The sequence below is a fragment of the Oryctolagus cuniculus genome, chromosome 8 (assembly GCF_051225735.1).
Source record: "Oryctolagus cuniculus isolate XC-2025 breed Fujian yellow rabbit chromosome 8, ASM5122573v1, whole genome shotgun sequence".
Lineage (NCBI taxonomy): Eukaryota > Metazoa > Chordata > Mammalia > Lagomorpha > Leporidae > Oryctolagus > Oryctolagus cuniculus.
The window spans coordinates 115402309-115414699 of record NC_142874.1 but is presented as its reverse complement, the minus strand read 5'-3'; positions in this window follow the sequence as shown (position 1 = coordinate 115414699).

The window sequence follows — 12391 nt, the reverse complement described above, 5'->3', positions numbered from 1 at the left end:
TGAAGTGTTACAAACTCACATTTATTGGTTTCTTTTGTCCCTGGCTTCCTGACGTAGTGTCTGTTCCCCTTCTGGGACCCCACAAACTAGCCTAAGAGTTCTTGTCCTAGGCTCAAACTACAGCAAAATAACTTGAAGTTAAGACTTATCTTTACTAAAATTCCCTGTGCCTTCATAGAATTTTCAGTTCTTCTTTCGATCAGTCTTTCAATAAGGCCAACTGAGGTGACAGGCATATGAAAGCATATTAGCACTGTTTTGTTTGTTTTCTTGCTTATTTGGGGATAATGAATTCAGCCCACTTTTGGAGCTTTTTTACATATAATTCACTTGTTCATACAACATCAACAGCCAAGGAAGAAATAATCTCACCTAGCACAGAATGATAATTAACCGAATCACTTTCATCTAGTGAAAATGCATGGGAAGGTCATTAATTACTGGGGCAATCAACTGTCCCAAATTTTCCCAGCCTGCAGGATATCCAGGGTTGTAAGACTTTCAGTGCTAAAACTGCAACAGTGCCTGGACTGGTTCCTGGTTATGAAGACTGGTGTTTGCCAGTTTCCCAAGCCAGGAAGGTAGAAGCAAGAGCAGACTTTCAAATCTCTCCAAGCCATGTAGAAGGAGTGGTAGCAACAGCAACTACTTCCCTTCTGGATCAGTGAGAGAAATCTGCCCTTTATCTGCTGGATACTTGCCAGCTAAAGTTTCAAAGTGACTTTTGTACCATGATAATCATGCCTGGACTGTTTAGCTTTAGATTTTAAGTCAACAGTGGGAGGAGAGCTTTTTTTTTTTTTTCCATCTTCTTAGAGGGCAAAACAATGGGGTAGGGGGGTGGAGAGAGAGACAGAGAGACACAGAGACACAGAGAGAGAGAGAGAGAAAGAGAGAGAGAGAGAGAGATCTTCCACCTGATGGTTCACTTCCCCAAATGCCCACTACAGTGAGAATGGGCCAGGCTGAAGCCAGGAGCCCAGGACCCCATCCAGGTCTGCTTTGTGAGTGGCAGGTGCCCAAGCACTTAAGCCATCACCTGCTGCCTCCTAGGATGAATCAGAAGTGGAGCTGGAACTCAAACCAGGCACTCCTTTCCAGGTGTAAGCAGAGTGGTGGCTTAACCTGTTGCTCCACAACACCTGTCCTGGAAAGCTGACTTCAAGGAGAGAAGCTTTAGACTGCATTTGCTTCCAGATCTATGGTCTCAGTTTGAAACGTATTCTGTGTATCAAAGCAAACTTCTAAGTCAAGGTTACAATGGTCAACATTACACAACAAGGCCAATGAACCCCAAAATATTTTAAATTCAGTTTAATGCAGTTAGACCAGCTTGAGGTTGACACCTGATGATTTAAGGCCAGCACTTGACTCTCTATCACTGGCTATTTTTTCTACCTGAAGAGCCACTGTGAGATTCACATAAAATTTTATTTATCAGTTTTTATTTAACTAGTATTTCTTGATACCTACTGTGTATCTAGCAGTGTTCTAAGCACAAACATTAGACTCCTTGCTTTTCAAGCCATCTGCAATTCCATTCTCTTACTAACTAGTTTATTTCTATATTCCTTGCCCTAACAAACAAAAAGGTAATTAACAGTAAGCATAGGAAAATAACGTATAAAAATTATCCACTGCTCTATAGGATTTGCTAGTAGACCTCTATGTAGAGCATCCACAATGACTCTGGAAGTGATTCATATTCACATCACATAGGAAGTGATTCATTATATGATATCTACCGTGATTCAGAGGAGGAAAATCAATCTTCACTATGTATAGGTGACAAAGCTGACTTCAACCTTTATCAGGTAGAGTCATTAAACAGCTAGATTTCTCCAATGTCTGAACTAGTTCCTGAGAGTGAATAAAATGTTTTGGGAAAGCGCAACTACTTCTAAATTAATATCTCCACGCGTGACAACCAAGGGTGTTAGCCAGTGTCAGAGAATGATTCCCAGGGTCTGACTCTGGAACCAGATGTGTTTTAAGTCTAGTTTCTCAAGACAGATTGGGAATCAGATTTGCTTGCAGGAGGTATACTGAGGTGCACATTCAACGTGAGAGAAGCAGGAATGGTCCAAGCAAAGTTGAACCATGACACAGTGGCAAAGGTGACCTCTGTAGCCCTGGGGTATCTCTGGAGCTGCAGGGGCCTTTCATACTTTTCCTGAACATAATGAGACAAAGAACCTAGGACTTCATGAAATTTCAGGCCAAAGTTTCTCCAACAAAATTGCATTCCATCTCCTATTGATTAAAATTGAAAGCTACAGAGAGTCCCAACATGACTGTCATGGTAAAAACATCATGACGTAGGTGTTTGGCAGTGCTTGGAATATCCACATCCCATTTCAGAGCTCCTGGGTTCAGTCCTGGCTCTGCTCTGGATTCCAGCTTCCTGCTTGTGTGCACCCTGGGAGGCAGCAGGTTCAAGTATTTGGGCCCCAGGCACCCACGTGGGGGATCCAGATTGAGTTCTAGTCTCCTGACTTCAGCCTGGCCCAGCCTCAACTGTTGTGAGTATTTGGGGAGTTAACCAGCAGATGGGAGATCTCTCTGTCTCTATCTCTCTTTCTCTCTCAAGTAAAATTAATTTATTAATTTTGAAAACTTCTTGACGGGGAACATAACCTCTGGCACTGCAGCTTCCTTTGGGATAGGTGTGAGCATCGACTCAGCTGAGAGCAGTCCGCAGCCACAACATCCATGGGAAGCTGGAAGTCCTGAAAGGCACTTTGGTGAAAGCACACAAACCCAGGCCTTCCCAAACAGGTCAGGTTTGGCCTGCCATGCCAGAATGCTGTCATGTATTTGCTCCATTCTCTCATGCCCTATATGGTAGTCCTGGTCTATGTTTCTCACTATTCAATGGAATTACTCTTAAGTGTTCTGTCTTCCCACCCCTCCTATACCCTTCAGTGTGATTCATTTTCTGAGGTGTAAAGTTTACAGTATTCAACACCTACCGAATTACTGCCAGTGGCAGATCGTGTCCTGACAATGCAAGGCCCTCCACAGTAGCACCATCACACAGTTCTCTCTCTCCACCTCTCCTAAGTCCATAGTAGCCCCTTCTCATTCATGTCAGATATGTTCCAAGCACCCCAGTGGAAGCCTGAAATCACAAATAGTAGCAAATCCCATATATTTCCTGTTTCTCTTCTTTTTTTTTTAATTTTTATTTTATTTTATTTTTGACAGGCAGAGTGGACAGTGAGAGAGAGAGACAGAGAGAAAGGTCTTCCTTTTGCCACTGGTTCACCCTCCAATGGCCGCCACGGCCAGCGCACTGCACTGATCCAATGGCAGGAACCAGGTGCTTCTCCTGGTCTCCCATGGGGTGCAGGGCCCAAGGACTTGGGCCATCCTCCACTGCACTCCCTGGCCACAGCAGAGAGCTGGCCTGGAAGAGGGGCAACCGGGACAGAATCCGGCGCCCCGACCGGGACTAGAACCCGGTGTGCCGGCGCCGCAAGGCAGAGGATTAGCCTAGTGAGCCCTGTTTCTCTTCTAAACGCCTTGCATTGTTGCCGCACAGTACCAGCCTTAATCAATCCTTCCGCGTTTCCTGGACTGGCGCTTCATTTACATCACTACACCTGAACTCTGGGGCCATTGTTATTAAGTGAATGGAAGTAAGGGGAACCTGAATACAGCACTGTGTTAATGTGACAGTCGACCTGATAACCACGGAGGCTATCAAGGGACTAAGGCACAGGTAGTGTAGATGGTTGGATATGGCTGGAGAAAGATGATTCTCATCCCAGGAGAAATAGACTGATTTGGCAAGAGATTTTGCCACGCTGTCCAGAATGGCATGCAATGTAAAACTTAGAGGGTTTGCTTCTAGGCTTTTCCATTTAATTTTTCATATTATGATTGACTTAAAATAAGGGTAAAGAGCACTACTGTGGTCCCCTCATGTACCATGTGCTCCAGAGTAACCATGGTAGTCATTGTTTCCTCCATATACATTATTGTACCTTTGGATCTTACCTCATTTCGTACCCCCATTTCCCTGCCATCTTGTTCCAGGTGTCAAATGCTGTCTTCTCATTCTCTTTCTTTCCATTCCCTTCCAGTAAAATCCAGGTCAAAAGCCATTAGGTAGGACTAGCAAATGAGTGTCAGGATGGAGAGGAGCTGTAACGGTCCACAGCAGGTGTCAGAAGCCAAACAGTGAGGAGAGTGTCCCTCTGGTTCAGGGAGGGGCAGTCTGGCATGGGGTATCAAAGTCTGAGAGGGCTGAGCAAGGTGTCCACCGGGGAAGGCAATGGCCCAGCATGTGGAATCCAAGAATGAGCTAGGTGGGGAGGTTACCTAAGGAGGGTGAGGGGGACATTGAGGTTTTAGAAGTGGGGGCTTTGGAGAACTTGGAGCCCAAGCACGAACTTCCCCCTTCAGGGGGTCATCCCAACACAGAGTCCAGAGCATCAACAGGGAAGAAAGAAGCTATACTGAAAGACAGCAAGCAATCTCAGAATCTCAGAGCATGAGGGGAGGGAGCAGGGGTGGACCAGCAGAGAGCAGGGTATAAGAGCCCAGGCACTGAAGAGCAATTCTGAGCAGGAAAGGCAGCCCAGTGTGGGGCATGGGAACCCAAGCAGGGTGAGGAAGCTCTCAGAACAGGGAGGACTCTGTCCTGGGAGTATCAGCCAGCGCAGGGGTCATCGCCCCAGGGAACTGCACCAAGTGTGCAGATCTGGTGCACAGTATGGAAGCCTGAGAGGTGAATGGCTTCCACATGGAGGGATCAGGATGCAGTCTGTGGGGATCAAGCCAAAGGAGGAGGATGGGAGAGGGCGCCCGGCACCAGGGTCAGCGTGAACAGTGGTGGTTATGGCAGAACTCAGGCTGGATGGGGCAGTAGTGGTGACCAGAGATTGCTCAGTTTAGGGAGTGTCCGTGTCCACTGGGGCGGCCGCAGCATCATATCATAAAGTGTGTGCTTCATGAGCGGAGAAATTTGCTTCTCATAGCTCTGGAAGCCAGGGAATCCAAGATCACTGAAACTGTAATAAAGCAGTTTCATTAATAGTATGTGTGCTAGCTGACACTGACACTAAGGATTAACAGTTCTGTGCCAGTGTTAATTTCTTAGTTTTGACAAATGTGCCATGGTTATGTCACATGCTAATGGGTACAGGGTAGCTTATTTGTAGACTTTTAAATCTAAATTTATCCTAAAACAAAATTTTTTAACATAAATACTATTCATGCTTCAAGGTCTGTTCAGTGTAGTTAAAATACCATTCACCATAGGGACATATTTCATATATTTTCCCCTTTATAAAACATGTTCAACTCACCATCACTGCTGGTCAGTTTATTTCACCTTTAACAGCCCAAATTTCAGCCAAAGCAGTTTTTGTTTAATTTATATCAGTATTTTTATATTTATATTAACCTGTTAGAATATTTATATTGATATATAAACAAATATAGATTACATGTAACAACAGGTGAATATATTTAGCAGAATATCAGCACATACATATTTAAATATCAAAATATGCAACTCACTAAAAACCAATAGAGAAAACATATATGTCCTATACACACAGGAATCTACCTAAACTGTGATTTACTGTGAACACATCAATACAGACTTTAATAAACATTTGCTGAGTTGTGTTATCACACAAGGCTGGAATATTTTTGAGTTCAAATTCTAGCTGAAGGTTATAGTAAGGTCAAAATCCTTAATGAGAGGCCAGCACTGTGGGGCAGTGGGTTAAGCTGCTGTCTGCAATGGAGCATCCCATATTGGAGCATTGATTTGAGTGTAGGCTGCCCCCCTTCTAATCCAGCTCCATGCTGATGCACCTGAAAAAGCAGTGGAAGATGGCCCCAGTACCTGGGCCTCTGACACCCATGTGAGAGACTATACAGAGCTCCTGGCTCCTGGCTCAACCTGGCCCAGTCCTGACTGTGTGGCCATTTAGAGAGTGAACCAGCAGATGAAAGAGCTCTTGCTCTCTCTCTGTCACTCTGCCTTTCAAGTAAATAAAATAAATCTTTTTAAAAAATCTTCTTGAAGCTTTACTTAATGGCTTCAGTTCACATCAGTGTCTCCTTGACATCCTAATGTATATTACTGTCATTCTTCTCATAGATCCCTGATGCATTTTTTAAGATTTGTTTATTTATTTGAAATTCAGAGTTACAGAGAAGGAGAGGCAGAGATAACTTCCATCCACTGGTTTATTCCCCAAATGGCTGTAACAGAGCCAGGAGCTTCTTCCAAGTCTCCCACATGGATAGCAGAGGCCCAAGCACATGGACCATCTTCCACTACTTTCCTAGGCCGTTAGCAGGGACCTGGGTTGGAAGTGGAGTAGCTGGCATAGGAACTGGTGCCTGTATGGGATGCTGGCATTGCAGGCAGCGGCTTTACCTGCTATACACATTGTCAGTCCCTCATTGATGCATCTTTGACACAATGTGATTCATTTTGTTGAGCATCAGGATCCCTGCGGAGAAGTGAGAGGGGGTTGGGTTAGGTTACATGGAAGATATCAAAGAAAATAGAGAAGATGACAGAGATGGTAGACACCATTGAGGAAGCCGTCCATCACTGCTCCAACTTCCCTCTAGCACATCTGTCTGAATGCGAGCGAAGGTTGAAAGTGGACCATGCCTAGTCTCCTACAGGGAGGTCCTATGAACACCACGTACATGAAGTTGGTTCTTTATGTTGGCATTTGTATATAAATAAAAATCAAAAGTGAAAGAAAAGAGGTAACAAATTACAAAAGTTTGTAAATTGCCTATTGCTTGCATTTTAAATTCCTTTCCTTGTTAAACTCACATATCCTGGAAGAAAAAGCAAAATTAAATTCAAAAAGGAGGAGGGGGTAGAAGAGAAGGAAATTCAATATATTTCCTTGAGAACTTTACAAAACAAATTAAAAAATCTTTTTGGTTACCTAACTTCAGAATATAGACATAGATTTCAAATTAAAAAAATAATTAAAAGAATGAGATTGATTGTAGATAGAAACTAATATCTCAGAAAAGAGACAAAACAAATTACACCTAGGAATGATTAAAATAGCAAACATTCCTACTGCTACTCTAAAATTAAGTAAAAATTTCAGGGGCAGACACTTGGCCTAGTGGTTAAGATGCCATTTGGGACAGTGGCATCCCATATCAGAGAGCCTGGGTTCAAGTTACAATTCTGCTGCCCAATTCCAGCTTCCTGACAATGCACTCCCCGGGAAGCAGCAGGTGGTGGCTCAAGTACTTGGATTCCTGCCATCCATGTGAGAGATCCAGATGGACTTCCCAGCCCCTGACATAGCTCTGACTGTTGCAAGCATTTAGGGAATGAACCAATCAGTGTGAGCTCACTTGTTTGCTCTCTCTATCAATGTATCTATCTATCTGTCTCTCTAATACATAAATAGATTGCATATTAACCTACTTCTCAGAGGTTATAATACAGAATAACTCCAAAGAATTAAAATATGATAGTAATATTGATGTTATATTGATATACTATAACAATATAAAATTTAGGAAATAATAGAAAGAAATTTGGATAATAACTTATAATTTTAAAATTCTACTTTGTACATTGTCTTTTTGATAAACACATTTTGAGTTTTCAATTTCCTGGCTTTTGGTTCTATGCGCATTAAAAATTAACAGTACTCAATTGTAATTCCTCCTCACCCATCACCTTTCTCAAAAAAAGCAAACAAATAAAAAAATGCTGGGTTACCCTGGAATGGTACCTAAAAGAAGATGACCTTAGCCAATACCTTCATTGAGGAAAACTGAAGGTTCCCCGCCTGCAGAGCAGAAGCAGGGCACTATCACCACGTCTCCACCATATTCAAAAAGGAAAAAAAAATCCCTGAGCCTAAGCGTCAACTTAAAGACTTTGTAGGCGATATGAAAGAGATAAAACTTTTTTTTTTTGCTTTTTTCCCAACTTGTTTATATAACATTTTTAACAGTCACAGTGTTTCTGCTCCAAGATATTTAAGTTTTGGATATTTAACTCCTTTTTCAAGACAAAAAAAGTTTGAAATGTAATTTTGCTCTTTGGAGTGACTACCATAAGTACTACAATTAAAAAGATTTTTTATATTTTGGAGGCCTTGTGTTTCTCATGGAAACCACTTGATTAGTGCATATCCAACTTTATTTTAACAGCACATATGGCACATAGATTATCTATCCCAGTTTTCTTGGGAAGTTCTTTGCAAAGAGCAGTAGGGAAGTTTTCAATCCCCAAATGGCCAATGGGTTTCATATGCAGCAAATTTGGCTGGCAAAAATACCAACAATGCTGTTCAACAATACTGCTGAACAATAAAGTTCAATAATATGGAACCCCGAGTGCCTGAGGGTATTTTTAATGATTGGTGAATCAGGGGTTTGCTTTTCACTGCTCTTTAGACAGAGTTGACACTTATTAACTCTGTAAAACTTTTTTTTAAAAGAAAGATTTATTCATTTATTTGAAAAGCACAGTTACAGATACAAGGAGAGACAGATTTTCCATCTTCTGGTTCATTCCCCAAATGGCCACAATGGCCAGGATTGGGCCAGGATGAAGCCAGGAGCCTGGAACTCAATCCAATTTTCCTACATGGATGGCAGGGACCCAAGCACTTGGGCCGTGTTCCGTTGCTCTCCCAGGAACATTAACAAGGAGCTGAATCAGATGTAGAGCAGCCAGGACTTGAACCAGCACTCATACAAGACGCCAGAGTCACAGGCAACAGTTGTGATTCCACAATAGCACCTGTATACTTTCTTAAATCAAAGGAAACTTTAATTTAGAGGAGGCAATTTTTGCAAATTTTAAGTTTATTAATCAAATAATCATTTAATGCCTACTTTCTTCAAAGCATGGATCTCTAAGATCTATTAAGACAGATTGTATAGATGGATATCCTAGTTATTGACTATGATACAGAAACGAATAACCATACCACCAAGATTAAAATAAAGGGATAGAGCACAAAAAGAATGTCAAAGAAGGACAGATTACTCGCAGTTGGAGAGATTAGAGTTTATGGAGGATGGAGAATTCAATCTGCATCTTGAATCATGTGTAATATTTTAAATGAACACAAGTGAGTAGAGGAAAACTCGATGGGAACAAAAAGAATAACGGGCTTGTGTCTGTGGGTTGGGGCGATGAAGGGATGGCATCACCTTGGGACGGATGGAAGGGCACGAGGTTTTCAGAAAGACAAACACTTTAACTATTTTTCAGCCTGTCAGCTGGTTCACAGTATTGCCTTTATCATAGTCCGAGGAGTGTTGCTTTAATAATTTTATTATGCTTTCTCCAGTTGTCCTTATCATGCTCTTAACAAGCAATATGACAATGCATGACCTTAAGATGGATCTCTTGGTATATCTTACGTAAAATATGCTTGGAGAGACAACAGTCTCCCAAAAACCCACCTCAGCCCCTATTCAAGGGAATAGCGCATAATAGAGTTGTGAATGTGTACACAGTAAGAAAGTTATTTCAATGCAGCCCTGAGTATGTGAAGGGCGAGAGCAGAAAGTAAAGCTGTCAGATTGGTGAAGCTTTAAGTCAATCCCTTCTACAACATATTCTTCAAAATAAAGCTGCACTGGGCAGAGCCATGGCCATTTGTTTCTGTCTTACCAGTGGCTGCTTCTTTGTGCTATAACAGTGAGATGAATGGTTGAGGCAGAGACTCTATGGCTTACAAGTCTAAATATTGACTTTGGCCTTTAATGAAAAAGTTTTCCAGGAACAGGCGTATGGCCCAGCAGTTAAGAAGCCTGCATCCCATTTAGGAATACTTGGGTCCAATTCCGAGTTCTGTCTCCAGTTTCCTGTTAAAGTGAACCCTGGGAGGCAGCAGCGATGGCCCAACTGTAGAGTCATTGCCATCCACGTGGAAGACTGGGACTGAGCTCCCCAGCCCCATCATTGCAAGCAGTTAGAGAGTGAACTAGTAGACAGAATATCTCTCTCTTTCCTTCTCTTTTTCTCCTTTCAAACAAGTTTGCTATATTCTGCATTAGATTAAAAAAATACACATATGAACATTTTTTGTCTCCAATAGCAGATTTTAAACATCAGAGGGGTTTGACTAGAGTGATCTTTTTTAGAAGGATAGTCAGGTTGCTGTAGCAAGACAAATTAGAGGGAATGACAAGAAGGCACAGAGAGCATTTAAAACTATTTTGAGTAGATAAAAGTTGGTATAAATTATATTGCTTTTTATACTGTGTCCAAGGAAATATAAAAGCCCAGACTGATTCAAAACTGTATTTGAAAGTAAAATCAGAAGAATGACACATTTAAGAGTGGGAAGGCAGGGAGCTGCCTATGCTGCAGGGAAATGCGTGGAGTCTGGAGGTAAAGCTATGCCTGGACTAAAGCGGAGCCGGGTGGGTGTGCGTGAGACTGTGGGCGGGACGGCTGAGAGGAAACAGCACCCAGGATCTCTCACTGTCGGGACAGTGCCCAGAGATCTCGACAATAAATAGGACCCAAAGTTTTCAACTCAACACACAGAGTTACCCTTATGTGCTGCTAAAGATATTTAGTGCTAGTAATAGACAGCGATGCGAACTAGGTAAAGACAAGAGGAAGCAATGTTATTAAGCTACAAAGGGTCTCATGGAAACTAGGGAGAAAGCCCTAAAGGCACTTACTCATGGGATTAGAATCCAAACTCAAAGTCACCGGCTCAATTTCCATCTTCCAGGAAAGAATTGTTGTTTTGGATCAGTGTCCAGCCTGGGCTGTAGAGATGTGATCACGTAACTGCCATATGGCAGACAAGGAGTCACCCTCGTCATTGAGAGAACATTACCTAGAGGTAGTGGGCTGGGAAGGTACCTCAAAGGTGACTCCACAGAAGCGGAGCCTCTGTCTTACAAAGAGAGTCAGTAGCGTAGCAAGACTCCCTTGGCAGAAATCCTTACAGGCAAGTTCTTTTTTTTTTTTTTTAAAGATTTATTTATTTGAAAGTCAGAGTCACACAGAGAGAGGAGAGGCAGAGAGAGAGAGAGAGAGAGGTCTTCCATCCGATGGTTCACTCCTCAGATGGCTGCAACGGCCAGAGCTGTGCCGATCCGAGGCCAGGAGCCAGGAGCCTCCTCCCAGTCTCCCACGTGGGTGCAGGGGCCCAAGGAGTTAGGCCATCTTCCACTGCTTTCCCAGGCCACAGCAGAGAGCCGGACAGGAAGTGGAGCAGTCAGGTCTTGAACTGGCACCCATATGGGATGCTGGTGCTTCAGGCCAGGGCATCAACCCACTGCTCCACAGAACTGGCCCCACATGCAAGTTCTTTGGGACATCTAGTTCTACAGGGAGCAATGTCTGTGTATACTGATGGTATTTTCATCTCCACTCTCCATGAAGCTCCATTAGACAAAGAAAAGCTGAAAAATGGCTTTTATAATTCATAAAAAATTATAGTCAACATTTTGATTGATAATCTAACAAACTACGAGTGAGAAATAAAATGCAGTGCATAGTTCCATCAACAAGCTTCTGTTTTTAAAATTCTGACCTTGACAAATTTGCATTTAAAAGGCATGCATTAATGATTTCCCTTCTGTGGCACAATTATTGAATATAAACCAAGGGAGCCAAGTAGGCACAAACATCAATATGTAAAGGATATTGCAGATAAATTCAATGCACTTTGAGGTGATTAGTTTAAAACGCATTGAATTTCTGGCCTTTGAATTAATGCCTTTTTTGTTCATACACGATACAGTACAAGAAGAATCCTGTGGCAGTCAAAAAAAATAAGCTCACCAAGTTGATATCTTCACCGCTCATCATTTCCTTGACACTTCTATCAAAATGGTTTTCCACCCTGAATTGACAATCAAAAGAGAGGGACTTCACATAGAATTTTAAACTGCACTTGTGTTAGATGGTATCGCAACACAATACCAAACTCACGAGATCAAACACACAATTTCTCTTTTCCCTGATGCCGACTTAAGACATGTATCATCCCTTTTAACCAGTGATTTTTCTTACAAGAGTAACTTGTAGGAGATAAAGTGCATTGACATTCTTCATACATTACTGTATACTGGGATTTAAGCTGAAAGCTAGTTCCATAGGGAAGCAAGGCAAACATAGTGTTTTAAAGTCTTCTTGTTGTGGCATAATAAGAAATTTAACAATGGAGACCAAAAATGTATGTCTACACATAAAATTTCTGAGGAAATCAAACATCTGCAATCACGTTCTCACTAAAAGGTACGAGCTACTTCAATCACAGTATATGAGGTGGATGGTCTATGTTTAGTGTTTGTGATCCTAATGATCCAGGAAATAGTTCGGGCTAGTTTTTGGTTACTTTTTCTCTCCCTTTCTGGCCCATCCTCTATTAACTGTGCTGATTCACTG